The sequence below is a fragment of the Phyllobates terribilis genome, unplaced genomic scaffold, assembly GCF_046119375.1.
Source record: "Phyllobates terribilis strain yellow unplaced genomic scaffold, ASM4611937v1 Scaffold_13__5_contigs__length_258822181, whole genome shotgun sequence".
Lineage (NCBI taxonomy): Eukaryota > Metazoa > Chordata > Amphibia > Anura > Dendrobatidae > Phyllobates > Phyllobates terribilis.
This window is the reverse complement of record NW_027362773.1, coordinates 115,180,797-115,207,541: the sequence shown is the minus strand read 5'-3', so window position 1 is coordinate 115,207,541 and position 26,745 is coordinate 115,180,797. Positions and strand designations below refer to the sequence as shown.

At 50.7% G+C, this 26,745-nt stretch overlaps 1 long non-coding RNA gene across 2 annotated transcripts in view; it reads right to left on the bottom strand.

The window, feature by feature from the left end:
- The window catches only part of LOC141173932 (uncharacterized), a 33,225-nt gene that overhangs the window by 6,262 nt on the left and 218 nt on the right, over nucleotides 1-26,745 (bottom strand). Inside the window, exons 2-3 of one of the 2 annotated variants that reach the window (XR_012252718.1) lie at nucleotides 10,493-10,646; nucleotides 422-760 (exon numbers count right to left, since the gene is read on the bottom strand). This is a non-coding gene — a long non-coding RNA (uncharacterized lncRNA). The remainder of the gene's footprint in view (nucleotides 1-421; nucleotides 761-10,492; nucleotides 10,647-26,745) is intronic. The other variant, XR_012252719.1, reaches the window with a different exon arrangement.

The window sequence follows — 26,745 nt, the reverse complement described above, 5'->3', positions numbered from 1 at the left end:
AAAAAAATGCTGCCTTTTTGCAGCATGTCAGATTTTTGACACAGGCAGTTGAAGACATTTTATTTTTGTTTAGTCTGAAAATGTAACTTTTTTGGTCCACTAGATGGCAGCACATACTATTTCATAAACGATCTTTCCTATGGCTAAACAAACACAAAGTGACTTCTGAAGTTTTGCACAGATGTTACTTTGTAACATGTCCTGTTAGTACATTACGCTCCATCAGATCTCCGCCATGCTATCAGGGTTCTTCATCGTATTTCAGACGAACGAGACTTTATAACGTCATCATTTGGAGCACAAATTTTTGGTGCGGACCCAAGTCACTGTTCAGCAAAAGTAGTCAGACTGCTTTAAGGCCAGATTAGATTAACTAATGGATTATCATTTACAAGTTTTATTCTCAGTGTCATCGCTTTACCATACATCCTTTCCAGGCTGTGGTGTAGGACAGTTTAGCAGATATTCAGTAGTCATCCCTGGGAATCCTGCACCAGTAGTGATAAGGGCAAATGAGCGAGTATGCCTCATTAACCCTTCCGGCAAGCACGCTCGGATACTCGCCGAGTATTTTGGCGTGTTCAGCGTTTCATTCATTGTTTAACAGCCGTGACACTAGCAGGTGCAGCGACAATGAATGAAACGCTGAGTATGCCAAAATACTCGGTGAGCACCCGAGCGTGCTTGTCAAAAGGGTTAATGAGGCATACTCGATCATTACTAATAAGGATCATAAGCACATCAGTTTATCAGCGGGAAACTGCAAGAAAAAAAAAAAAAAAAGATTCCGTTAAGACTGAAGTTCATGAAAATTTGTTCAATGCACAATGAGCGAATAGAATTCTTGTAAATTTACATCCCAGATGCAGAAGCTCAGCGTCATCTATCAGACTGGCGCAATATAAGATCAGAGGCCAGAGAGGAGTTAGGAGCACTGGTCCAGCTGTGGCCATACTTTCATTAAAGGGAATCTCTCAGCAGGTTTTTTCTACCTCATATGAGGGCAGCCTGATGTAAGCAAAGAGAAGTAGAATCCAATGATGTATCACTTAGATTAATGGGTGAAGCGGTTCTGACAGCTTTTAGGCTGTGTGCCCACGATGCGTTTAAGTGTTTCCGCAGCGGCAAAAACACTGCAGAAACGCTTAAAAAACGCATGGTAAAAGGCCTGCCATGTTCCCCAATGATAATCCACATGTGCTGTGCACATGCTGTGGAGATTTCCACTGCGGAAAAAAACGCAGCACTACCAATTATTTTGCGGAAGTGCTGCGTTTTCGCAGCCATTGACTTGCATTAGATCGCATGGATTACGTATCACTGGATCTGTAGATGCGCATTCCATGCGCTCTAATGTGCGGATGGTACCCGGGTGTAGAGGAGAGGAGAGTCTCATCCACACCCAGGTACCATAGCAAACTGTAAAAAAAAAGAATAAAATAAAAAATAAATATATACTTACCTTCTGGCGGCTCACGGTGTGCTCCTCCTCGCATGCCGACAGTTTGTGATGTACTGAAGGACCTGCGCTGATGTCATAGTCATGTGACGGGTCACGCGATGCTGATGTCGTCAGGTCCTTCAGTGTAGCGCAGCTGGGACAGAGGGAAACAAGACTCCGGGGGCCATCGGAAGGTAAGTATAGATTTCATTTTTATTTTTTGACATTCTCTCGGGTCACACTATATAAATCCATGCCGTTTGCATGGATTTATATAGTGGGACTAAGTTGACAAGCACTTTCCAAGTGATGCTAAAATCGCTTGGAAAGCGCTTGTCAACCCGCATGCGGAAATGCAAGTGAAGAACGCTTCACATCTGCATGTCCCTGGCAGGAAAACGCATGTACAATCCGCATGCGTTTTTTTGTGCCAGGGAGATGCAGAAACGCTCAGGAAAGATCCTAGTTACTTACCGGTAACGGGATTTTACAGAGCCCATGACAGCACCACCTGAGAGGGTATCCGCCCACCAAGGACAGGAACCTACTGAATAAAAAGGCGGTACCTCTCCTCCGCATCAGTTTTTTGTTTCAGAGCATGAGAGGGCCTCCGAAGACAGGTTAATACATAACCACCACCTCAACATATGTACTAAACACCTTAAAAAAAGTGCACACCACAGTGATAAAGGGGAGGGAATTAATAGGGTGCTGTCATGGGCTCTGTAAAATCCCGTTACCGGTAAGTAACTAGGATCTTTTCCCCTTCTCCCATGACAGCACCACCTGAGAGATTTATAGAGATCAAATACCAGAGGGAGGGATCACCGCTTGCAACACCCTTCTACCAAAGGACAGATCAGTAGAAGAGGAAAGGTCAAGACGGTAATGTTTGTAAAATGTAGCAGGGGATGACCAAGTTGCCGCCTTACATATAATGTCGATGGGCACATCCACCTTCTCAGCCCAGGAAGCAGCTACCGCTCTGGTGGAATGGGCCTTCAGGTTCTCAGGAACCGGCAGATTGCTAGAAGAGTAGGCTAAGGTAATAGTATCCCTGACCCATCTAGCTATGGTCCCCCTTGTAACCTTAAGTCCTTTCCTAGCCCCCTGAAAGGATATAAATAAAGCGTCACTCTTTCTCCAGGCTTTTGTCACTTCCAAATACTGGACTAACACCCTCCTAACATCTAAGGTGTGAAGCTTATATTCCTCAGAATCCCTAGGATTAGGATAGAAGGAAGGGAGAGTGATTACTTGCGTCCTATGGAACTTGGAGGCTACCTTTGGAAGATAAGACCAGACCCGGCCTAAGATTACTCTATCCATACATACTTGAGTGAATGGATGGTTAACAGATAGTGCGTGTAAGTCACTGACTCTACGAGCTGATGTCAGGGCCACCAATAGCGCAGTCTTTAAAGTTAAGATTTTTTCTGAAACCTTCTCTAAGGGCTCGAAGGGAGGTTTGGTTAATGCTTCCAGAACTAAATTAAGGTCCCAAGGAGGCATTCTTGGAACAGGAATAGGTCTGGATCTATGACAGGCTTTAATAAATCTAATGATCCATCTATTTGCTGCCAAGTCATAATTATACAGTGCCCCCAGAGCCGATACCTGTACCTTAAGAGTACTGGTGGCTAGTCCCATGTTTAACCCCTTCTGGAGGAATTCTAGTATGGCCTCAATAGGAACCCTCCCTTTGGCAGACTGACCCGAGGTAGAAAAGAACTTAGCCCAGGTTCTACCATAGATTCTAGTTGTTATCGGCTTTCTACTTGCTAGAAGGGTAGTAACAAGATCTGGAGAAAACCCCCTTTGCGTCAATAGCGACCTCTCAAAATCCAAGCCCGCTCTTTGGGGATGACAGACTGGGCCCTGCCTGAGGAGATCTGGGATGTCCGGAAGAACCCATGGATCTGCTTGGGACATTCTCTTCATCCAAGTGAACCATGGTCTCTTGGGCCAGAACGGGGCGATCAATATAACCCTCGCCCGTTCCTCTCGGATCTTCCTCAGGATAGTAGGGATCAGTACTAAAGGGGGAAAGGCATAAGCTAGAGTGAAATCCCACTGAATCTGCAGCGCGTCCACCGCAAACGCCCCCTCTTTTGGATTCAGGGAGCAAAAGGTTTCGGTCTTCCGATTGTGTCTGTTTGCAAAGAGATCTATCTGGGGCTGTCCCCACCGATCCACAATCTGCTGAAAAACGGCTGGATTCAACTCCCACTCTCCTTGTTTCAAGATGTGACGACTCAAGAAATCGGCCTTTATGTTCTCTTCCCCTTTTATATGCAGTGCCGAGAGAGTAACCAGCCGACTCTCGGCAAACCTGAAGATCTGATCCGCTATTAACATCAGAGGGAGAGACCTGGTACCCCCCTGATGATTGATGTAGGCGACTGTTGATCTGTTGTCTGACATTATCCTGACGTGAGGACCCTGAAGAACAGAACTGAATTCTTTTAGCGCGTTTCTGGCTGCCAACAGCTCTTTCATGTTGGAAGAGGCTTGTCTCGCTGTCCGACCAGAGGCCTTGTACAGAACGATCCCTTAGGTGAGCTCCCCAACCTTCCGCACTTGCGTCTGTTGTAATTGTATCCGACACCTGGAAGGTCCAAAGAACCCCCAAAGATAGGTTGACCGGAGATGTCCACCAGTCCAGGGAGTTGATCACAACATCTGGAAGAGATATTTTCCCATTCAGGCGACCTTTGAGCCGCCTGTCCGCTGCCAGAATCTCCTGTTGAAGACATCTGGAATGGTGCTGGGCCCACTGAACCGCCGGAATGCAAGACGTCATTGTACCCAACAGAGACATTGCACTCCTCAGGGTGATGGTCGGATTGCTGACAATCTGAGATGTTAGGGATCTGATCTTCAGTTTCTTTTCCTCTGGCAGAAGACAGGTTTGGTTTTCCGAGTCCAGAATGAGACCCAGGAAAGACTGAACCCTCTTTGGTTCCAGCCTTGACTTCTCCAGATTTAACAGCTAACCTAGGAGTCTTAGACTGGCCATGACGTCCACCAGGGCTAGAGCACAGAGTTGACTTGATCTGCCCACTACTAAGAAGTCGTCCAGATAAGGGATGACTAAAATATCTCTTTCCCTCAAGTGCGCTGTGACCTCCAGAATGATTTTTGTGAAGACTCTCGGCGCCATGGAAATGCCAAAGGGAAGAGCTGCGAACTGAAAATGCCTTACGTGCCTGCCGAATTGTACAGCTACTCTTAGAAACTGTTGATGATCTGGCAAAATCGGGACGTGGTAGTAGGCGTCCTTCAGATCGAGGACGCACATAAAACAGTCCGGAAATAACATCTTTATGGCTGATTTTATTGTTTCCATCTTGAAAGGCCTGTAGATTAAATGGTCGTTCAGTCTCTTTAAGTTCGCAATGGTCCTGAAGGAGCCGTCCGGCTTCTTTATTAGGAAGAGGGTCGAATAGAATCCTCTTCCTTGCTCGGGTGCAGGTGTTTCCACCAGAACTCCTTTCCTGAGCAGAGAGAGAACTTCCTGCTGTAAGGCTATCTGTTCCGCTAAACCTCTGGGGGCTGATATTTTGACAGTGTTCTTGGGCCTGCTCTTGAACTCTAGTGTGAGCCCCCTCCTGATTATCCCTAAGATCCAAGAATTGGATGAAATTTTCTTCCAGGCAGGCAGGAAGTGGGACAATCTTCCTCCCACCTGGGGGGAACTGTCACTTAGGGGCTTTCTTATTCTCGGAGGAGGGACCCCCAAACATGAAGCCTCTGCTATACGGCTTTCGGTCTTTCCAGCTACCTTGGTCTCTGGGAGCTTTACTGCGGCTGTATTTTCTCTTCCGAAAGGAACTGTTAAATCGGGAACCAGACACCGTGGGAAATCCATGTTTTTTGTCTGCGGCTTTATCTAGGATGTCATCTAGACCTTTGCCGAAGAAGAAGTCCCCCTCACAAGGGATTGAGCACAGTTTAGACTTTGACTGCACATCTCCTGGCCAGCTCTTGAGCCATAGCGCCCTACGGGCTGCATTAGAGAGGTTTGCAGACCGGGCAGCCAGCCTAACTGAATCTGCCGATGCATCTGCCAGGAATGCAGCCGCTCCCTGCACAAGAGGAAGGTCTGATAGAATTTTCTCCCTGGACACATTCCCCCTGATCTGGTCTTCCAATTGTTGAAGCCAGATCATCATAGATCTAGCAGTGCAGGTTGCTGCTACTGCCGGTTTAAGGGCCCCTGCTGACAACTCCCAGGTTTGCTTAAGGAAGGACTCCGCTTTTTTATCCAGCGGGTCTTTTAAGGCTCCTAAATCCTCAAAGGGCAGAGTGGATTTTTTTGAAGATTTTGAAATGGCCACATCAATCTTAGGGGTTTTGTCCCATTTAGCCGCATCCTCATCCTCAAAGGGGTACCTCCGCTTGGAGGATGACGGCAGCTGACCCTTCCTCTCCGGTTTCTTCCATTCCCTTTCTATCAGAGATTTAATCCTGTCATTGACCGGGAATGAGCGTCTCCTCCTTTGGTCTAAGCCCCCGAACATAACATCCTGGACTGTTCTGGGCACTTTGGTATCGGTAATACCCATAGTCCCTCTGACGGCTTTAACTCCTTTAATTCTAAAGAAAACCTGGGGGACTCCTCTGCAATGGTTTTCTGAATACAGTCTGAGCATAGGTTTTTGGCATAGGAGGTGGGAAGACCGATTTTGCATAAAGCACACTCCCTGTTTTTATTTTTAGCACTACACTTCTTCACCTCCTGCCCCAAGAAATAAAAGGAGAAGAAGGAGGAAAAGAGAGAGAGAGAGAGAGAGAGAGAGAGAAGAGCACATTATTCAAGGTGAGACTTTCACGAAGATCACTCACCACACTGCCGTTCAGACTAGGGTACCGGAGGCGGTGGTTGCCGTTCACATGAGGGCTCCCATCTGGCGGAGGTGGACTGACGAAGTCTTTTCTGACCAGTCTTGCCAGAACTCGTACTCCCCTCACTGCTGTGACTTTGTCGATGGGAAGATTCCCGTTCCATTTGTTTGAGCTGCTTGCGCTGCTTTGATGGCTGTGGCTGCTGCTGTACTTCCTGTGGCGGTGACAGCTGCTGCCCAGGTGACTGCGGTTCCTCATTCATCATGGCGGGGATGCAGACACCGCCATCCTGATTGCTCCCCATCCTTAAAAGCAGTAGGGCTCCACCTCCTTTAGGCTCCTCCCCTTCCGTCAGCATGCTCATCTCTCTTTTTTCTTTTTTTTTTTTTTTAAATTTTAGCCAGCTGGCGCGCTACCCGCAGATCCACCTGCCTCTGCGCGTGCGCAGCCCAGCGGCACCCGGCGCGCTTGCAGCGGGATGACAGCTTCCCACCCGCGCATGCGCAGACCCGGTTTCCGGCGTACTCCGTCACAGGGTGCGACGCGACCCCCACGTGCGCAGCCCGGAAGACCTGCCAGCCGGCGCGCTCAGTTCATCTTTGCGAGGCGCAGACCCGGTGTCACGGGTGTGTCGCCACGAAGATCGTCACGATTACACAGCCTGACTTCTCGCAGCTGACTTTTTGGTGCTTTGTGTTTTCGGCAGTGAGGGAGTTAATTCTCTTTCTCTCTGTGCTAGACGAGGTCCAGCCTCGCCCAGCTGCAATCAATGCTGCTGTAGTGAGTCTCCTTCAAATGCCTGCTGGTCTGTTTGGGAAGTGTCGGTGAAAGCTTTTCATACAGACTTACAGAGCGGATCGTGGTATTTGGAGTTTCTGAGATAAGTGTATTTGGAGTTTATTTTCCCTTCCTCGCTTTATCATTTATCTCCTTTCCTTCCCTGGTAAGTGGCATCCGTGCGCCTTTTTCTCTAAAAAATTGTCGTCCGCTGAGAGGAATTACGATGTCGGCAATAGGGAACTCTTAGCCATTAAGTTAGCTTTTGAGGAGTGGCGCCATTTTTTGGAGGGGGCAGTCCATCCGGTCACCGTCATCACCGATCACAAGAACCTGCTATATCTGGAGTCCGCGAAACGTCTGAATCCCAGACAAGCTAGGTGGTCATTGTTTTTTACCAGGTTTAATTTTGTCGTTACATATCGTCCTGGGTCAAAAAATGTAAAGGCGGATGCCTTATCTCGTAGTTTCCCTGGGGCCGGGAATACGGACGACCCGATTCCTATCCTTCAGGAGGGGGTGGTGGTTTCGGCAGTATGCTCTGAGCTGGAGGAGGAGGTATTGGAGGCTCAGGGGGACGCCCCTGTTGGACCTCCGGGGAGACTGTTTGTTCCAGATCAGTTGCGACAAAAGGTGATCGAGGCACACCATAACTCAGTTTTGGCAGGACACCCGGGGAGTAAAGCAACTGTGGATCTTCTCTCGCGTCGGTTTTGGTGGCCTAACTTACATAAGGAGGTGGTAACTTTTGTCGCGTCCTGTGGGGTTTGTGCGCGCTCTAAGACCTCACATACCCGTCCGTCTGGGGCCCTCTTACCTTTGAAGATCCCGGAGCGTCCTTGGACTCATCTGTCTATGGACTTTATTACGGACCTCCCTCCGTCTTCGGGTAAAACGGTCATACTCGTTGTAGTGGACAGGTTCAGCAAGATGGCACATTTTATCGCTCTTCCGGCTCTCCCTAATGCTAAAACTCTTGCGCAGGTGTTCATTGGGGAGATTGTGAGGCTTCACGGGGTACCCTCCGATGTGGTGTCTGATCGGGGGTCTCAGTTTGTGTCCAAGTTCTGGAAGGCGTTTTGTGCACGGCGGGGGATGCATTTGTCATTCTCATCAGCTTTTCACCCTCAGACCAACGGTCAGACGGAACGTATGAACCAGAGCTTGGAGACATATCTCCGGTGTTTTGTGTCAGAGAACCAGGAGGACTGGGCTTCTTTCTTACCTCTGGCAGAGTTTGCTCTCAATAATAGGCGGAGCGAGTCCACTGGTAAGTCCCCGTTTTTTGGGGCATATGGTTTTCACCCCCAGTTTTGTACTTTCAGTAGGGGGGGCTCTTCGGGGGTTCCTGAGGAGGAACGATTTTCCTCATCACTCGCTTCAGTATGGAGAGGGGTGCTGAAGAATCTGAATACTATGGGGAACCGATACAAACGTATGGCTGATAGGAGGAGAGTGTCTGGTCCGGACCTAAGTGTGAACGATCGGGTATGGTTGTCTACCAGGAATATTAAACTTAAGGTTCCCTCCTGGAAACTGGGTCCCAGGTTCATCGGGCCGTACAGAATCAGTTCTATTATTAATCCGGTGGCATTCCGTCTTGACCTCCCCCCTACGTTTAAAATTCACAACGTGTTCCACAGATCGTTGCTTAAGAGGTATGTGGCGCCGGTGGTACCGTCACCTTTACCTCCCCCTCCAGTGGTGGTCAATGGTAACTTGGAGTTCCAGGTATCAAGGGTCATCGATTCACGTTTTAATCGCCGGTCCCTTCAGTACCTGGTTCATTGGAAAGGGTATGGTCCTGAGGAGAGGATGTGGGTTCCTGCGTCGGATATTAACGCAGACCGATTAGTTCGGGCCTTCCACACGACTCACCCGGATAAACCTGGCCCTGAGGGTCCGGAGGCCCCTCGTAGAAGGGGGGGTACTGTCACGGGTGTGTCGCCACGAAGATCGTCACGATTACACAGCCTGACTTCTCGCAGCTGACTTTTTGGTGCTTTGTGTTTTCGGCAGTGAGGGAGTTAATTCTCTTTCTCTCTGTGCTAGACGAGGTCCAGCCTCGCCCAGCTGCAATCAATGCTGCTGTAGTGAGTCTCCTTCAAATGCCTGCTGGTCTGTTTGGGAAGTGTCGGTGAAAGCTTTTCATACAGACTTACAGAGCGGATCGTGGTATTTGGAGTTTCTGAGATAAGTGTATTTGGAGTTTATTTTCCCTTCCTCGCTTTATCATTTATCTCCTTTCCCGTTGGTGTTCCCTCTGTTGTAGTAGTGTAGTCTTTGTATGCAAGGTGGTTTTGGTTTTTCCCTTGTACTGTCTCGTTCGTCTAAGTACTGTGTGTGGGCATATTATTACTTGTCCTCTTTTGTTGTGATCGGGGTCCTTCTCAGGACTAGATTACTTAGGTGCAGGGATCCTCAGGAGGTAGGGGTTACGCTGGCGGCCTGGACCTCTGTACCTTTAACAGTACCTCCAGGTTGAGGGATTAGTCAGGGCCCCAGCTTAGGGTCAGCTTAGGCCCCTACCTCCAGTATACAGAGACAGTGTGACACCCGGCCGCAGGCCCCGGCGCACGCGGGGAGGCATCCAAAGGAAAACAGCACCTCCTCCCCACACGCAGACCCGGGCAGCAGCCAGACGGGCTGGGAACAGGGACCATCTGCTGCTTCCACGGCCTCCAGGCCGCACAGTCCATAATCCAGGTACGTGAGGTACCACCTGGTGAGGCTCCCATCAGGGACAGGAACCAAAAACTGATGCGGAGGAGAGGTACCGCCTTTTTATTCAGTAGGTTCCTGTCCTTGGTGGGCGGATACCCTCTCTCAGGTGGTGCTGTCATGGGAGAAGGGGAAAAAAATACTGAGCATTTCTGCATTGTGGGCACATAGCCTTAGATTTAGCAATGCAGCAGAGCTGAGGAAGCTAACCCTGCCCACACCAGGCTTTATATATACAATGTCTATAGACAGTGAGGTGCCCATCACAGGAGGGGGCATATCAGACTAGCATGCATGTGCTGCTGTGTCCCAACAATAAGCTACTGGTGCTAAAACAATCATTGCAAACAAAGCCACAGAGCTTGATAAGAGAGGCAATGTTGAAATCTGTGTTTTAACCCCCAACCTCATGCGGTCTTCAGACTACAGCGCAAAAACCTGATGACAGATTCCCTTTAAAGCACTCCATCCCCATTGATCAGCTGTTATCTGCATCTTCATTCAATGTGAAGAACAGAATATATTCAAAGTAGGATTTGTTCTGCAGTATCCAGCAGCAGTCGCTATACATTGAAAGCAGCTCCACTCAATCATTTGTTATAGCCCCAATTCCTGGGCTCAGGACTGCAAGTACAATCATTAGAGAATGTCTTTTTTTCTATGGCAGGGCAGCAAGTACAATGAATAAATAGATCATTTTCATACATTATCTTATTATTGGGGATGGGGAATGTCCTGTTTGGATGAACAGATGTCAGCTCATCTTTTGAAGTTTGTACCATCCAAGCCGAAGTGTCATAAGTGACTTCTCCGAGAGAACATCCTGCAGCTCTGGCTCCTCTGATCCCCATAGTTCTATCTGCAATAAAAGTTAAGAGTTTTATGCTCCTTTGTACACAATTAACCATATGGATGTCAGACTAACACCATAACACATTTGTTTTTCACTATTTATTATGCTTTGCTTATATAGCACCATCATATTCCGCAGCGCTTTACAGACATCATCATCACTGTCCCCATTGGGGCTCACGATCTAAATTCCCTATCAGTAGGTCTTTGGAGTGTGGGAGGAAACCTGAAAACTCGGAGGAAACCCACACAAACATGGGGAGAACATACAAACTCCTTACAGATGTTGTCCTTTGTGGGATTTGAAGCCAGGACCCCAGAGCAGCAAGGCTGCAGTGCTAACCACTGAGCCACCGTGAGGTTTAATTATTATTACATTTATTCCTAAAAATGAAAAAGACCTAGAACATCAAAATATATAGCCTTATAGCAGAAGCGAGTTGTGTGTGATGCGCCCCCTGGGCCTGTGTTGTGCAGGGGAACCCGGAACCGGGCCTGTTGTAGAATGCTGGGGGTTGTAGTCTCCGTGTGGCGGTGACCCGGTCCGTGCCCAGGGTGGTCAAACCAGTGGCAGTCTTAATGTATAGCAAATGTCAGACTACGCCACCCGTGGATTGCGGTCAGTGGGGACCGCCGCTGCGCTGCCGACCGCTGAGGCTGATGTTGTTTGCGCAGCCGAGTATGGGATAACGCCCCACGGGAGAAGTATTGCCTCAGGGCAGCTAATGTGAGATGATGGGAGTGATGGTGTGAGGGTCCCAGTGCTAATGGTGCGGCGAGGAACCACAGACGTGCGGTTGCAGTTTTCAATGCTTTACTCACAGTTGTTGTTCATGTCAATGCTGCAGGCGATGACTGCCCGAGCCGTGCTGCGTCCACCAGGCAAGGGACTCGGTCAACTCCCAGGTAATTCCAGAGTGTGGTTCAGAGCTCCCTTCTCTACCTTTCTCTGGCCGTCCCCACCAGTGACCCACCTTTGTCCAGCTTCCTCGGGCCTACTGTTGGCGAAACCTCTCCCGGTTTCCCTGACCCTATACGGTATGCCTTTCTGGTGGATGTAGTGAGGGGGTCACACCAAGATGTGGTAACAACCTCCGGTCTTTGGCTGAGGAATCTGTTGCCTCCACCAATTTGGGTTCCGGCACCCTGTTCTGCCAACCCTTCACCCTGTATCTCCTCTGGGCATATGGGGTTCCTTCGGTCCTCGTGTTTCTGGGCCTTTCTCCTCTGTTCCAGTTCCTTTCTTACTTTCCTTTCTGCTCCCTCTCCTCTCTCTTTCTGCTGTTTCTGGCCTCCACTCCAGGCCTGCCTCTGGAGCTGGGCCCAGACTGAGCCACAGCTCCCTGTCAGCCCTCTCTGGCTGAGCTCCTGTCTTCTCCTCCTCTCTGAACTGAACACTGTTCTAAGATGGTGCCCACCTTTTATACCGCCTTCTAACACCCGAGCCCAGGTGACTAGCAACCAGTGGGCTCCTATCTATGCCCAGAGACCCACCCCTATCTGCTCCTACACCACTGGGTGTACTTTCCCCTCCCCACTCCAGCCAGGGACAGATGCTGTCGTGCCTGCACTTCTGTCTAGTGGGAGCACCGTTGAGCCGTCCCTCGGAAATGGGGCGTGTGTGGTGCATGCAGCCTACCGAGTCCTGGTCCACACTCCATCCTTACCCGGGAGTGGAATATCACACCTCTGGTTTGAGGTGCGATACCCCTGTAGCAGCCGAGTCCTCAGGGTGCTACATTCCCCCCTGGTAAATCACAGCACGTCCTCGGGCTGGAATAGAATAAAACAATTTTAAAACATACAAATTTTTAGAATGCATTCGTATATAAGACAATAACTATAAACCCATCCCTTTATGGGAGGCACTTCTCTTTTAACGTTGCTGGTACTTTTTTTCTTTTCTTTAACATTCTTCTGTCACTAGCTATGGTCAAAACTACCGGAACTCTTTTAGCATATAAAACATCACATGAAACATTTGCATAATTATTCTAGCAGCATATAAAACTTTTCAATATAAAACTTTTTTCAAGTAGAACATTCTTGAGCTCTGGCCGCTGTGCAACTTGCGACCAGGAAAAGGTGCAACAGTCCATTTAATCTGCCTTGAGGTAGACGTTGCGGTTTTTGTATAAAACCAGTAGGGGGCGCTTTAGGAAGCGCAACTATTTACAGGGAGTTGGCCGCTCTCAGTCCTCGGCCAGTGGGGATAGGGGAATGGCTGCTCACAGTCATTAGCCTGGTTAGGGATTAAGGGGGTTAACTTGCACACGGGTAACAGTCCTTTAACTATTCCACACTAGTCCCAACGGGGACCACACTTCAATCAGCAACAGTTCCACTTTACCGTTTACTGGTAACGGTGTCCTCCTGATGCTCCTTGCTCTTCCGGGTAATCTTCTGATCCGTCCGGACCCTCAGTGTACTCAGTGTCTGGGCGGTACTGCAGTTCCTCCTCCATGAGCCGGTGAACGTGGAGGGCATACAGTCCCTTTGCGCCCTTGTGCCGGGTGTAGGTGACCACGTCACCGGGGTACAGGTCATGGCCGTGATGTCCCTCTGGCAGGTGGCTTTCAACGTCCCTTCTAGTGACGAAGACGTCTGTGTCAGCCCCCGGGTCTCTGATGAAGCCCCAGTCATGCTCTAGCTGGAACTTGACTACGGTCCCGGTGGCTCTGGGACCGCGGATGGCGTGGGTGTCTTGTCGGGCCCTCCTCTTCTGTTCTGCGCTCCTGGCCTGGAGTCGCTCTTCCCTGATGCGCCTCTGCCACCGCTCTCTTTCATAGGTGGCCAGCTGCTGACTGCAGCAATCCAGGCGCTGGGCTGCTTCCGCCCGGGTCTCCTGGGTGAACCCCATGAGACTCTCGTCGGTGGGGTCCCATGCAAACTGGGCATCCTCCAGCGGGGGTGGAGCGATGTTGGCGGGCTCCGGGGCCGGGATCAGAGGCTCGCTCAGGGGTTGTTCTCCCCGGAAACGGGGGTTGTTAAACTGATGGCCACTCAAAGGGCAGCCCGTCCGGGCTGGTATGTTGGGCGTACAGGTCTGCACCCAGGGGTGGCACCGTGGGCTTCGGACGTGTGGCAGCGCCCGGGGGCACTCGGCCTTGCGACCAGGCCGGTGGTCGCTTGTTGGTCGCGCCCGGGGGTGGCACCGCCAAGGTAGGGGGCGCTGGTGAGGCAGCGGCGCCCGGGTGTGCTGGGCCTTGCGTCCTGGCCTGTGACGTCTCCCGCGTTATGGCGCCCGGGTTCAGAGGGCACAGCACAGGGCGGGGCGTGATGACAGTTCTCGCTGCCTGAGGCCTAGCTGGCGGCGGTGGAGGCGTGGTGTCAGGTACGGTCCCCGGGGCTTTGGGTCCCGCAACGGAGGGTGAGGGCAGGCTGGTGTTCCCAGGGCTTGGGGTGGTGGCGTCCCCATTACCTGCCTCGGTCTCCATGGCCTCCTCTGCGGCGTCGTCTGCAGCTGCCGGTCCTGGCGGGGTCCTCCGCTGGCTGCCTTCGTGCTGCCGGGTCATCTCCTCCTTCCACCCGGCAAACACATCCCGCTGCGCCCGGACCATTCTTCTGTTTAGGTCTTCCAGCACTGCGCGCGCACTGCCCGGGTCTCTAGGCAGCTGGGCCAGCAACTCTGTCAGGCTGCAGGGTGGCTCAGCTTGCAGCAGGCTGCAGGCCAGGGTGCTGGTGGAGTTCTCTGCTCCTTCCATCTCCGGGTGCAGCAGGTCCAGACTGATCAAGGCCGCACCCAGCCCCTCAGTTTTCTTTCCTATCTGCCCCCATGGGGGTTGGTCTTGGGGGCATCTGCTGACAATCACCCTCAGGGGCAGCCCCCCCACGTTGATGGACATCTCCACTGCTGCACTCATGGCTGGTGGGGGCGGGCTCCTTCTTTGGCGCCATTCTGGGACCTGGCCCACGATGGGAGGTGGCTTCCTGCTGTCTTTTGGTGCGCACATAATGGCGTCCACTCTGCCAGGGCGGGAAAAACGGATGAAGACGGCGGGAAACGGTCCAAGATGGCGTCCGATGGCGGGAATCGGCTCCGGATGGCGGGAAACTACTCCGGACGGCGGGAAACTTCTTTTTAAAGGTACATGTGCAGTTTTCTTCAGGCACGCAATACCTGCTTGTGGCGGGTTGGTAATGATCCTGCCGACTACGCCAAAGTAGACGCGCCCCCTGGGCCTGTGTTGTGCAGGGGAACCCGGAACCAGGCCTGTTGTAGAATGCTGGGGGTTGTAGTCCGTGCCCAGGGTGGTCAAACCAGTGGCAGTCTTAATGTATAGCAAATGTCCGACTACGCCACCCGTGGATTGCGGTCAGTGGGGACCGCCGCTGCGCTGCCGACTGCTGAGGCTGATGTTGTTTGCGCAGCCGAGTATGGGATAACTCCCCACGGGAGAAGTATTGCCTCAGGGCAGCTAATGTGAGATGATGGGAGTGATGGTGTGAGGGTCCCAGTGCTAATGGTGCGGCGAGGAACCACAGACGTGCGGTTGCAGTTTTCAATGCTTTACTCACAGTTGTTGTTCATGTCAATGCTGCAGGCGATGACTGCCCGAGCCGTGCTGCGTCCACCACTAGTGGGAGCACCGTTGAGCTGTCCCTAGGAAATGGGGTGTGTGTGGTGCATGCAGCCTACCGAGTCCTGGTCCACACTCCATCCTTACCCGGGAGTGGAATATCACACCTCTGGTTTGAGGTGCAATACCCCTGTAGCAGCCGAGTCCTCGGGGTGCTACATGTGCAAAAAATGTAAAGAGCTGGAGTAAATGTATACAATTTACGCCAATTTCTGGAATAAGTTATAGCAAATCTGGTGGCCCAGTGGTGAATTTACCATATATTTCTTTTGTGCACAAGTATGGCTTACACAAAACTGCAATTTTAACACTAGAAAACCGTTACAGTCCCCCATATACTATAGAAAGCAAACTTTTTAATAACTATATGGCCATCAGATTCACATTCCAATCCATTAACTCGATTTATCATATGCAACATTCAGGGTATCTAAAGCATTAAGTAAGGACTATTATAATCCTGTGTTTCGTCTGTCGTTACCCCTCGTGTCTGCTGAAGTCAAGCTTCCTCATTAACCAAACCTCCCAGTTTAGTTACACCTTTCCTACATGCTAGGATCCGAGAAGAAAGGCACAATTGTGTATTTTTGGATTATAATACAAGCGGAGAACTTTTTTGTAGTTGTATTAAATAAAACATGACTTTTCACCAATTATGACTTTGTCAGGGGTGCAGTATTATAGAGAACTATCATTCTTAAAAACATTCAAAGTGGGTCTGTATGAGAACAAATGGAGCATCTTTAGGTCTATAATGTAGACAAGGCATTGATTCTTTGCTATTAAATTGCCCACCTTTTTCAGGTTTTTTTTTTGTTTTGTTTTTTTTATAAAAAAAAAGTGTGAAACCCCCTTGACAAATGTATGCAATGATGTCCAGACTTCCTTGCCTTGTCAGATTTCAAACAAAGGCTATATAACCAGGTATTTTTGGTGGCTGGGCTGCATCCTTTTGTCCACAATAATTGATAAATGATCTTTTTATATTGACAGACAAACTAAAGTGACTTTTGTAGACGTCGGCACAGATGTTACTTTAGGAATGTGTCCACTATGCTCCATCAGAACTCCGCGCATGCTATCAATATTCTTCACAATCCTTCAGACGAACGAGACTTTGTAGGGTCATCATTTGGAGCACAAGTTTTGGACACAGACCAAAGTCACTGTTCTGCTAAGTTTATAAAAAACTTTGTAAAAGTAGCCAAACTCTACAGTGGGCCCGTGTTATATCCCCATATAGGAGGACTGCCCGACCTTGGAGCACCTCTCTACCAGCTACAACTAATCAATTTCTATTAATGTATTAGTATCTCCCTAGCATGATCATGGCTGCAGTCCATAGATCTATGGAGCACTCTGTAGGCACATCTATTTCCTTCCTACAGGTACCACCGAAGAACCATAAATTGCTCCAGAGCCCTCATGAAGCCTGTATAGGCAAAACTGGTTGGGGGGGGGGGGGGCATTTGTGTGCATTTTAGTTCTTCAGTGGTGCCTGTAAGAATGAAATAGATGTGGCTACAGAGTGCTCCATAGATCTATGGACTGCAGCCATGATCATGATAGGGAGATACTAATACGTTAATAGAAATTGATTAGTTGTAGCTGGTAGAGAGGTGCTCCAAGGTCGGGCAGTCCTCCTATACAGGGATATAACACGGGCCCACTGTAGTAGTTTTACATAAAGACCACTTTTAAGTGAGAATTAATAAAAGTTAGTTTTTAATTCACCCCTTATATTGGGTCTATTTACCTTTTGGGTAATAGGTTTGATGATTTCTATGTACACCCCTGCCTCAAGGTTTGTCATGTGCTCAATCTAGGAGATAATGAAGGCAACAGTTGTTGCGGGGAATAGATCTGTAATGCCGCATCCATTTAAACATGGCACAGTTTTTTTCCCCCTTTAACATAGTAGGCACAGCAAGGTCTCCATACACTTCTATGGGCACCAAATTGAAACTCCATATAGCTAAAGCTGCACACAGCTAGAAGATGAAGGGTATGCACACTCCTTAAATATTTGCAGCAGGGCTGTTGAGTCGGTAAGCCAAACCTCCGACTCCGACATTTCCATGACACCGACTCCAACTCCCTCGTACATGGCTCATGTTTAAGTGATAAATTTACTGTAGCACAGATTCATCTCAGCTAAAAGTCTAGACCATTAGATCAGGAATAGGACAGACATTTAACTTTCCCAAATTCTTATGAAAAAAATATTCCACACAAACTGCATTGAACTACTGTGTATATATACAGTATCTGCTGTAAATCAGGCCTGTGGAGTCGTGGTCGGTATAAAATGGACCGACTCCAACTCCTAAAACGTGTGTATGTATTATATATGTATGTATGTGACGCGCCCCTGGGCCTGTGTCGCGCTGCGTTGCGCACGCGGGAGCCTACCCGGAGCCGGATCAGTGGAGGGTTGTAGTCTCGTGGCGGTGACCCGGTCCGTGCCCAGGGAGTCAAACTAGACGGCAGTCTATTAGTAGTAAATAGTTGATGACTACGCCACCCGTTGAGTGCAGCCAGGAAGCTGCTGCTGCAGGGCAGACCGCTGAGGCCGGTGGTAGGATTGTGCAGCGTGATAGTATAACCCCCAACGGGAGGGGTATGGCCTCAGGGCAGCCGACGTGGATGATGGGGGTAGCAGGAACCACTCAGAGACGGTACGGTGTAGTTCAGGGTCTTTACTGGTAACAACGACAGACCCTCCCGGAGTACTTGCTAGCAAACGGGGCCTGGTCAGTCTTTGAGCAGATGGGATCTCCCCTGGCCAGGCGTAGTTGTAGGCCTCCCAAACTGACTGTACTCTTCTGGCTACCTTGCTAGAAGCTGATGTAAGTAGCCCACGTCCCTGAGTGTACCGTGTGGTGCTCACCCGTATGGCCGGTGACTCGGGGCCTTCTAATGGCTTCCGCTCCACGATGGCGGTGCTGGTCCCACGCGTGTGACCGTGCCTTCGGGCTTCTGGGCCAGAGGACCTGAAATCCCCTGCCTGTCGGATTCTGCTGCTGGGCAGGAGTTAGTCCCCACAGCCTCGGACTCCGGGTCCGGTAAAGAATCTTCTTAGTCAGGGCGAGCTCTGCAGCTGCCAGCCCCTGACTCCTTGTAACTCTGCTGTTTCCTATGCTGCTTCTTGTCTCCACTCTCCTTGTCTGACTCACCCTGCCTCAGCCCCGGGTTTATACAGGGGAAGTTCTTCCCCTCCCAAGACTGGGCAGGAGGTGTGGCATGCACAGGATCCCTGACCAAAGGACCTCCCACCTGCTCTCAGACATAACATTACATTACTGTGGAAAACCAGACCCCTGGGGTGCCACATTCCCCCCTAGTGAAATTTAGTACTCCGGGACTAAACACATTCAGAAAAACATAACAAAGTATAACAATAACAATACTATAAGAAAAACACATAAGATGGTTACGGCGTGTCCGCAACCGGATGCAGTCTTTGAAGAAAAGCAAAGGTGTCCATTTCACCAACACAGGGAGACGTAACCAGGTAGGGGTCTGTCCTACCCCGAGTCCTTAACAGTCTCTAGTCCATCCTGGGTTACGCTCCAACTATATACAAGGATTCCCGGTAAATCCACCAAGGTTTCCTAAAAACAACTGGAAACACAAAATTATACACAAGCAACAATACACAGATAAACATAAATAAAACTATTTTTACACTTCAAATTCTCCAGCGTGCGGGTAACTGGCCTCTAGTGGCCCTAGTGGACCTACGGAGCTGACTGTCTGGCCCTGAACTACAGGGTGTAGGAGCTGTCAAGGGTAAACTGGGCAGCTGTCTACCAGCTCTTTGTCTCACTAGGGGCACGGCAGGCTCACTATAAGCAGAGGGTTGATTCTCCTGTTCTACTCGTGTGGAGTCTTCTGCCTCCTGGACCGGCTGTTCTTCCAGCTCTACCCGTTGCTCCGTAGGTTCTTGGGATGATGGTTGGAGGAAGGTGAGTACGGGTACCACAACTGCACCATTGACTTGAGTCCAAGACCGAGGGAAGTCCCCGAGCACGGTACTAACCATATCTTCCCTTTCTCCCACGGGTCGATGGTCTTCTTGTTCCTCTTCAGGGTTCCTCAGTTGTTCGGGACACTTCTTCAGGTGGTCCCGGGATACAATGGCTGTGGTTTCCCCTCCGTCTTTACTGATGGTACAGACCTTCGGGTTCTCGTGGCTTGAGGGCAGTACGGTGTACGGGTCCTTCTCCCACTGGTCATCCAACTTGTGGAGCCGTCTTTTCCTCTTCAAGACCTGCTCTCCGGGTACCAGGGGAACAGCGGGAGCATACTGGTTGTAAGTCTTCTCTTGTCTTTCCCTAGCCTGACAGAGACTTCGCTCCACGCTCTCTTGTACTCTCCGGTACTGCTGCTGCCTCTCTGTGTCCCAGTCTGTTTCTGGTGAAGTGTCCTCAGGTGTCAGGACTCCCATTTCCAGGTCAACAGGTAACTTACCAGGTCTCGCCCTCATTAGGTAAGCCGGGGTACAGTTGGTGGAACCTACCGGGATGTGGTTGTATAGGTCCACCAGATCGGGCAACTTCTCAGGCCACAGACTGCGTTCTTCCAGGGGCAATGTTTTTAGAAGATCCATTACCACCTGGTTCATTTTTTCACAAAGTCCATTAGTTTGCGGATGGTAGGGTGTCGTCCTTATCTTCCGGCAGCCATACAGATTGCAGAATTCCTGGAAGACCTCCGCTTCAAAGGCAGGTCCCTGGTCCGTCAGCACTTGGTCCGGGTACCCGTGTGGACGGCAGAAGTGCTGCTGGAAGGCTCTAGCTGCTGTTTGAGCCGTTAAGTCCTTGACGGGGACGACAACCAAGAACCGGGAGTAATGATCCACGATGGTTAACGCGTAGACGTAGCCACTTCTGCTTGGGGTCAGTTTTACATGATCCAAGGCTACCAGTTCCAACGGTTGCCGGGTGACGATGGACTGCAGGGGAGTCTTCTGGCTGGCCCGGTCCTTCCTTCTCAGATTGCACGGGCCACAGTCTCTGCACCACTTCTCGATGGTTCCCCTCATGCCTACCCAGTGGAACCGCTCGCGCAGCAGGAACTCCAGCTTTTTCCACCCGAAGTGTCCAGCTCCGTCGTGGTATGCCTCCATCACCATGGCTGCGTCTCTTCGTGGCACCACTACTTGCCAGAGTAGTTCATGCGTCCGGGAGTTGACCATTCTGCGGCACAACTTCCCCTTGTAAAGGAATAGTCGACTCTTCTCCGCCCATAGTTGTTTGGCTTCCTCCGGAGCGTCTGGTTCAAGGCGAGCCTCCGGCCGAGTCAGCATCTCCTTCACCAGTCGGACGGCAGGGTCGCTGTCTTGCGTTTCCGCCCAGTTGTAGTGGGGTAAGGGGTTCAACGTAGCAGCCTGCTTACCCCTTACCCGGTGGGAATACTGGATAGTCCCATGACGGTGGAACGCAGGGAGTTCAACTTCTTCCAGTCCCTCCGGATCTTCTCCTTCGTCCGGCAGGTTGGGCATCCTGGACAGGGCATCCGCGTTAGTATTGGAGCGTCCTGCCCGGTATTTGATTGTGAACTCGTAGTTGGACAGACGGGCCATCCACCTCTGCTCCAGGGCACCGAGTCTTGCCGTGTCCAGGTGTGTCAACGGGTTGTTATCCGTGTATACGGTGAACCGGGAAGAAGCGAGGTAATGCCTAAAGCGCTCGGTGACTGCCCATACCACGGCCAGGAACTCTAGCTTAAATGAGCTGTAATTCTCGGGGTTCCTTTCGGTGGGTCGCAGTTTTCGGCTGGCATAGGAGATTACTCGTTCTCTCCCCTGCTGAATCTGGGACAGTACGGCCCCTAGCCCGATGTTACTGGCGTCGGTGTAGAGGATGAAGGGCTGGCTATAGTCCGGGTACGCCAAGATTTCATCCCCCGTGAGGGCCATCTTCAGCTGGCGGAAGGACTCTTCTTCTAGCTCTTCCCATTTGAAGGGCGGCTTCTGGTTCTTGGCCTTTCGGGACTGGCCTATCAGGAGGTCCTGCATAGGCGCTGCCTTTTTGGTGAAACCGGGAATAAACCTTCGGTAGTAGCCTACCAACCCTAGGAACTGCCGCACTTCTTTTACGCTGGAGGGGCTTGGCCATCCCTTAATTGCGGTGATCTTATCGGGGTCGGGAGCCACTCCGTCAGCGCTCACCACGTGTCCCAGGTATTGCACCTTTGGTTTCAGGAGGTGACACTTGGAGGGTTTCACCTTTAGGCCGTAACTCGCCAGAGCTTCGAACACCTCCGCCAGGTGTTTCAGGTGGTCCTCATAAGTTTTGGAGTATACGATGACATCGTCCAGGTACAACAGGACCGTCTCGAAGTTTCTGTGGCCCAGACAGCACTCCATTAATCGTTGGAAGGTTCCTGGGGCGTTGCAGAGTCCGAACGGCATGCAGGTGAACTCGCTAAGTCCCATCGGGGTGGTGAATGCGGTCTTCTCCCGGTCCGCCTCTGCTACAGGAACCTGCCAGTACCCGCTAGTGAGATCCAAGGTAGAGAAGAAGTTAGCAGATCTTAAAGCAGCCAATGACTCCTCTATCCTTGGTAAGGGGTACGCATCCTTGTGTGTGATACGGTTGATTTTCCGGTAATCTACACACATCCTCATGGTGTTGTCTTTCTTTTTGACTAAAACTAGTGGGGCTGCCCAGGGGCTACAGCTATCCCGGATTACCCCAGCCTCCTTCATGTCTCTAAGCATCCCCTTGGCGTGTTGGTAATGTGCAGGGGGTACGGGTCGATACCTCTCTTTTATGGGAGGATGATCTCCCGTGGGGATGCGGTGTTCTACCCCCTTGACTCGCCCGAAGTCTAACGGGTGTTTACTAAACACTCTCTCATACTCTTGAACCACCCGATAGACTCCTTGTTTCTGATGTGAGGGAGTGGAATCAGTACCCAAATGTAGTTGCTGACACCAGTCCTCCATGTCTTTCTTAGAGCCGTTACCTTCCTCCGGGTGAGATGGAGGCAAGGGTTCCACAGATTGTATAGAATTTTGATTAGTGGTATATAATTTGGCTAGCGTGGCATACCGGGGCAGGTACACTTCCATCTCCCCGATATTTATTATGCGAATGGGCACCCTCCCATGGCGTACATTGACCACCCCCCGTGCTGTCAAAATGGTGGGCCTACTGTCTGAGTAAACTGGTTCTACCATTGCCTGGTAATCTCTACCTCTCAGACCAATAGCTGCCCGGCACTAAATCATCATTTCACTTTTTGGGGGCATGGCAATAGGAAAAGGGTCACACATTCTTACGCTACCAATCTCACCGCCGGAGAGTTCCACTTGTTGCCGTTGCATCAGTGCCCGGATCTCTTTCTGGAGCACCCGCTGCTCGCCGGAGCTGGCGTTCTTGGCAACCTGCTGTAAAAGGAAAATCACCTCTGCAAGACAATTTTCAATTACGTTAGTTCCTAGAGTTATTTTTGGGTGACTCTCATGTTTATCAATATCTACAATGATCAGTCCCTGTGCGGCCAGTTCGACTCTACCGATTTTGAGGGTCACCTCTTTAAATCCGATCTGTGGCACGGGCTGGCCATTGCTGGCGATGATACTCAAGTCGTCGTCAGGGTAGCGGGTAATATCCGAGTCATTCCAGTACTGCTTGAAGAGCACGTACGGGATGGTGGTGACCTGTGACCCGGTATCCAGTAGGGCACTCATGGGAATGCCATCCAGTACCACAGGCAAGACTGGACGTCCTCCCACATATCTGTCGCGCCAGTTCGATGGGCCTGGTGATCTTTTTCCTGGGGGTTGGCCCTCTACCCCAGGTTGTGCCCGTTTAAAGAACAGTACCTTTCCATATGTCCGGGTTGATTGCAGCGGCGGCAGATGGGTCGTCCGTCCTCGCTGTATCGGTCACTGGGTCTTCCTCTGGCCGGTGGGGTCCTCCTTGGTCGACGCCACGGGATGTCCTCCGGTCCGGATGCCAGCTGGATCTTCCCTGGGGTGGAAACCTGTAAACACTGCACAGTTCGGGTTAGCGCAGCAACGCTCTTAGCTAGCTCTTGGACCTGATGGTGTAGGTCTGGAGCCGGGTCATTGTCCAAAGCCTGCGCATCAGCTCCCACAGGCCCTGCCGACAAGGGCGCCGCCTCCTGGTGGTAAGTGATAGCTGGGCGCCTGTGGGTAACAACGCCACCCGGTGCTGGTTCTCGGAGCACCCGGATAGCTCTATCCTTGAACTGTGCAAAGTCCAGATGGGGATCCTGTAAGGCCATTGCCCGCAACTGGGTTCGGTGGGCATTGCAATATAAACCCTCTATAAATTGTTCAGTCAATAGCCTGTCCTCGTTTCCCACCCCATCAGGGTCGGTCTGCTTTATGGCCCTCAGGGCCTCTTGTAGGTTTAGTGCATAGTCCCTTATACTCTCATGCGCTCGCTGCTTGCACCCGTAGAATCTAAGCTTAATCTCGGCTGAGGTGCGGGTATCAAAGGTGTCCTTCAGCCGGGTTAGTATCCCTGCGACAGTCTTCCTCCCAGGTGGCCAGGATTGTACTTCCCTTTTGGCTGCCCCGGTTAGTTGGGCCACCAGGATGCTCACTTTTTGCTCTTCTGTGAGGGGGTACACCTGGAAGAGGCTATCCAGCTTTTCTCTAAAGTCATGCAGGGTATGTGACTCCCCTGAGTACTGGGGTAGCCAAGCTGCTCCCGGGATATAGGGCATGGTGAAGGGCATAACTGCAGCAGCGGTAGCGCTGGCGGGGGTTGAGGCAGTGAAGCTCTCCTCCGTATCCGACATCTTCCTCCCCCCTAGTGGACCGTGGCCTACCTTGCGATGATCCTCTTCCGTAGGCCGCGGCTCCGCAGTGGATCGTCAGGGTTGAGGACCTTCCGTCGCGCTCCTGTGACGTCGGCGTCTGCTGGGCTCCTTCCAGGACCTTACGCAACGTCCGGACGTGAGGCGGGGCTTCAGTTCTCGTGCGCTTTCGGAGTCCACGCCCCTCTTCTTCCCGCGCGGCGTCCTCAAGATGGCGTCCAATGGCGGGAAAACTCCACGGATGGCGGGAAGAAGGTCGAAGATGGCGCCGGATGGCGGGAAACCCTCACCACTGGTAAGTTTGAACAGTCTTTGCTTTTCAGGCACGCAGTACCCGGTGGTTGCGGGCACGAGATCCTGCCGACTACGCCAAGGTAGACGCGCCCCTGGGCCTGTGTCGCGCTGCGTTGCGCACGCGGGAGCCTACCCGGAGCCGGATCAGTGGAGGGTTGTAGTCTCGTGGCGGTGACCCGGTCCGTGCCCAGGGAGTCAAACTAGACGGCAGTCTATTAGTAGTAAATAGTTGATGACTACGCCACCCGTTAAGTGCAGCCAGGAAGCTGCTGCTGCAGGGCAGACCGCTGAGGCCGGTGGTAGGATTGTGCAGCGTGATAGTATAACCCCCAACGGGAGGGGTATGGCCTCAGGGCAGCCGACGTGGATGATGGGGGTAGCAGGAACCACTCAGAGACGGTACGGTGTAGTTCAGGGTCTTTACTGGTAACAACGACAGACCCTCCCGGAGTACTTGCTAGCAAACGGGGCCTGGTCAGTCTTTGAGCAGATGGGATCTCCCCTGGCCAGGCGTAGTTGTAGGCCTCCCAAACTGACTGTACTCTTCTGGCTACCTTGCTAGAAGCTGATGTAAGTAGCCCACGTCCCTGAGTGTACCGTGTGGTGCTCACCCGTATGGCCGGTGACTCGGGGCCTTCTAATGGCTTCCGCTCCACGATGGCGGTGCTGGTCCCACGCGTGTGACCGTGCCTTCGGGCTTCTGGGCCAGAGGACCTGAAATCCCCTGCCTGTCGGATTCTGCTGCTGGGTAGGAGTTAGTCCCCACAGCCTCGGACTCCGGGTCCGGTAAAGAATCTTCTTAGTCAGGGCGAGCTCTGCAGCTGCCAGCCCCTGACTCCTTGTAACTCTGCTGTTTCCTATGCTGCTTCTTGTCTCCACTCTCCTTGTCTGACTCACCCTGCCTCAGCCCCGGGTTTATACAGGGGAAGTTCTTCCCCTCCCAAGACTGGGCAGGAGGTGTGGCATGCACAGGATCCCTGACCAAAGGACCTCCCACCCGCTCTCAGACATAACATTACATTACTGTGGAAAACCAGACCCCTGGGGTGCCACATATGTGTGTATTATATTATATTATATTATATTATATATCTCAAAAGAATGCAGCAGCACTCCATATGGCCAAGATAAGTCTTAACAATGAAAATATTAAATCTAAACTGTTTTGCTCAGCAACAAGTACTTACAAACAATGAAGGTTTTTAGCGCATAAATTGGCCAATTCATGTGTGCCCATCAACCACGGCAAGGTAACCTCCCCCTGATCGGTAACTACTCTGCCTAACATGCCACTTCTGGGCTACAAACCTTCACCTAAACGGAGAAACATGTCTTCTTCTGGGATAAAAACACCTACATTTAAAGGGCAACACCTTTAGCCCAGAAGAAGACATGTTTGTCCGTTTAGTTGTAGGCTCGTAGCCCAAAAGTGGCATGTTAGGCAGAGTAGTTACCCATCAGAGGGAGGTTACCTTGCCGTGGTTGATGGGCACACATGAATTGGCCAATTTATGTGCTAAAAACCTTGTTTGTAAGTACTTGTTGCTAAGCAAAACAGTTTAGATTTAATATTTTCATTATTTTCATTGTTAAGACGTATCTTGGCCATATGGAGTGCTGCTGCATTCTTTTGAGAAATATACACACACACACACACGTTTTAGGAGTTGGAGTTGGTCCATTTTATCATGACTAAATCATGACTCCACAGCCCTGATTTACAGCAGATATTTCTGCATCTATTTGCAGGAAAAAAAAAAGTGTAAAATACACATTTTTGCTGCAGAATTTTCCACACTCATTAGTATGAATGCAAAGTGTGCACATACCCCAATGGTGTACTTAGTCAATCGCAATGCAAAAAAAAAACAAAAAAAACACAAATTAATTCCAAATGTAAAATGAGTGTCATTATGGCACACTAATATAAACTGTGCACCCAGCAGCCCAGTCTCCGATCTAAAGACTGGCATAAACTTATCTAGAACTTTCAGAAAAATTCACAAAAAAAAAATGCAAGAGTTCAGGATTTATTTATCCAGCTTCTCCATATCAGGAAGACTTCTGCCACCCACATGTGCAAACAAAGCAATGTCTGACCATATAATCTCCCAGGAGGTGGCAGGTATAGAGTAGACATGCCACAGTCTGTTGACGTTTAGGAATTGCCTTTTGCTCAATTTACAAAGATCGATTAGTGCACTTCTAAACTTTTGGGCGAAGAAGAAGTTTTGGTAATTTCCTCCCTCTTACTCAGGTAAGACTTTCAAGAGAAAAGAGTTCATTGGACTTTAGTCCTAGCATACGGTAAGTCTCAGATCCGGGCAATTAACAGCTACAACCGGAATTTCAGGTTACAAAGTAATAGGAAAAACAAGGAGTCCGTTCTGAAGTCAAAACCAGATGTGGATCATAAAAGGGAAAGAAAGT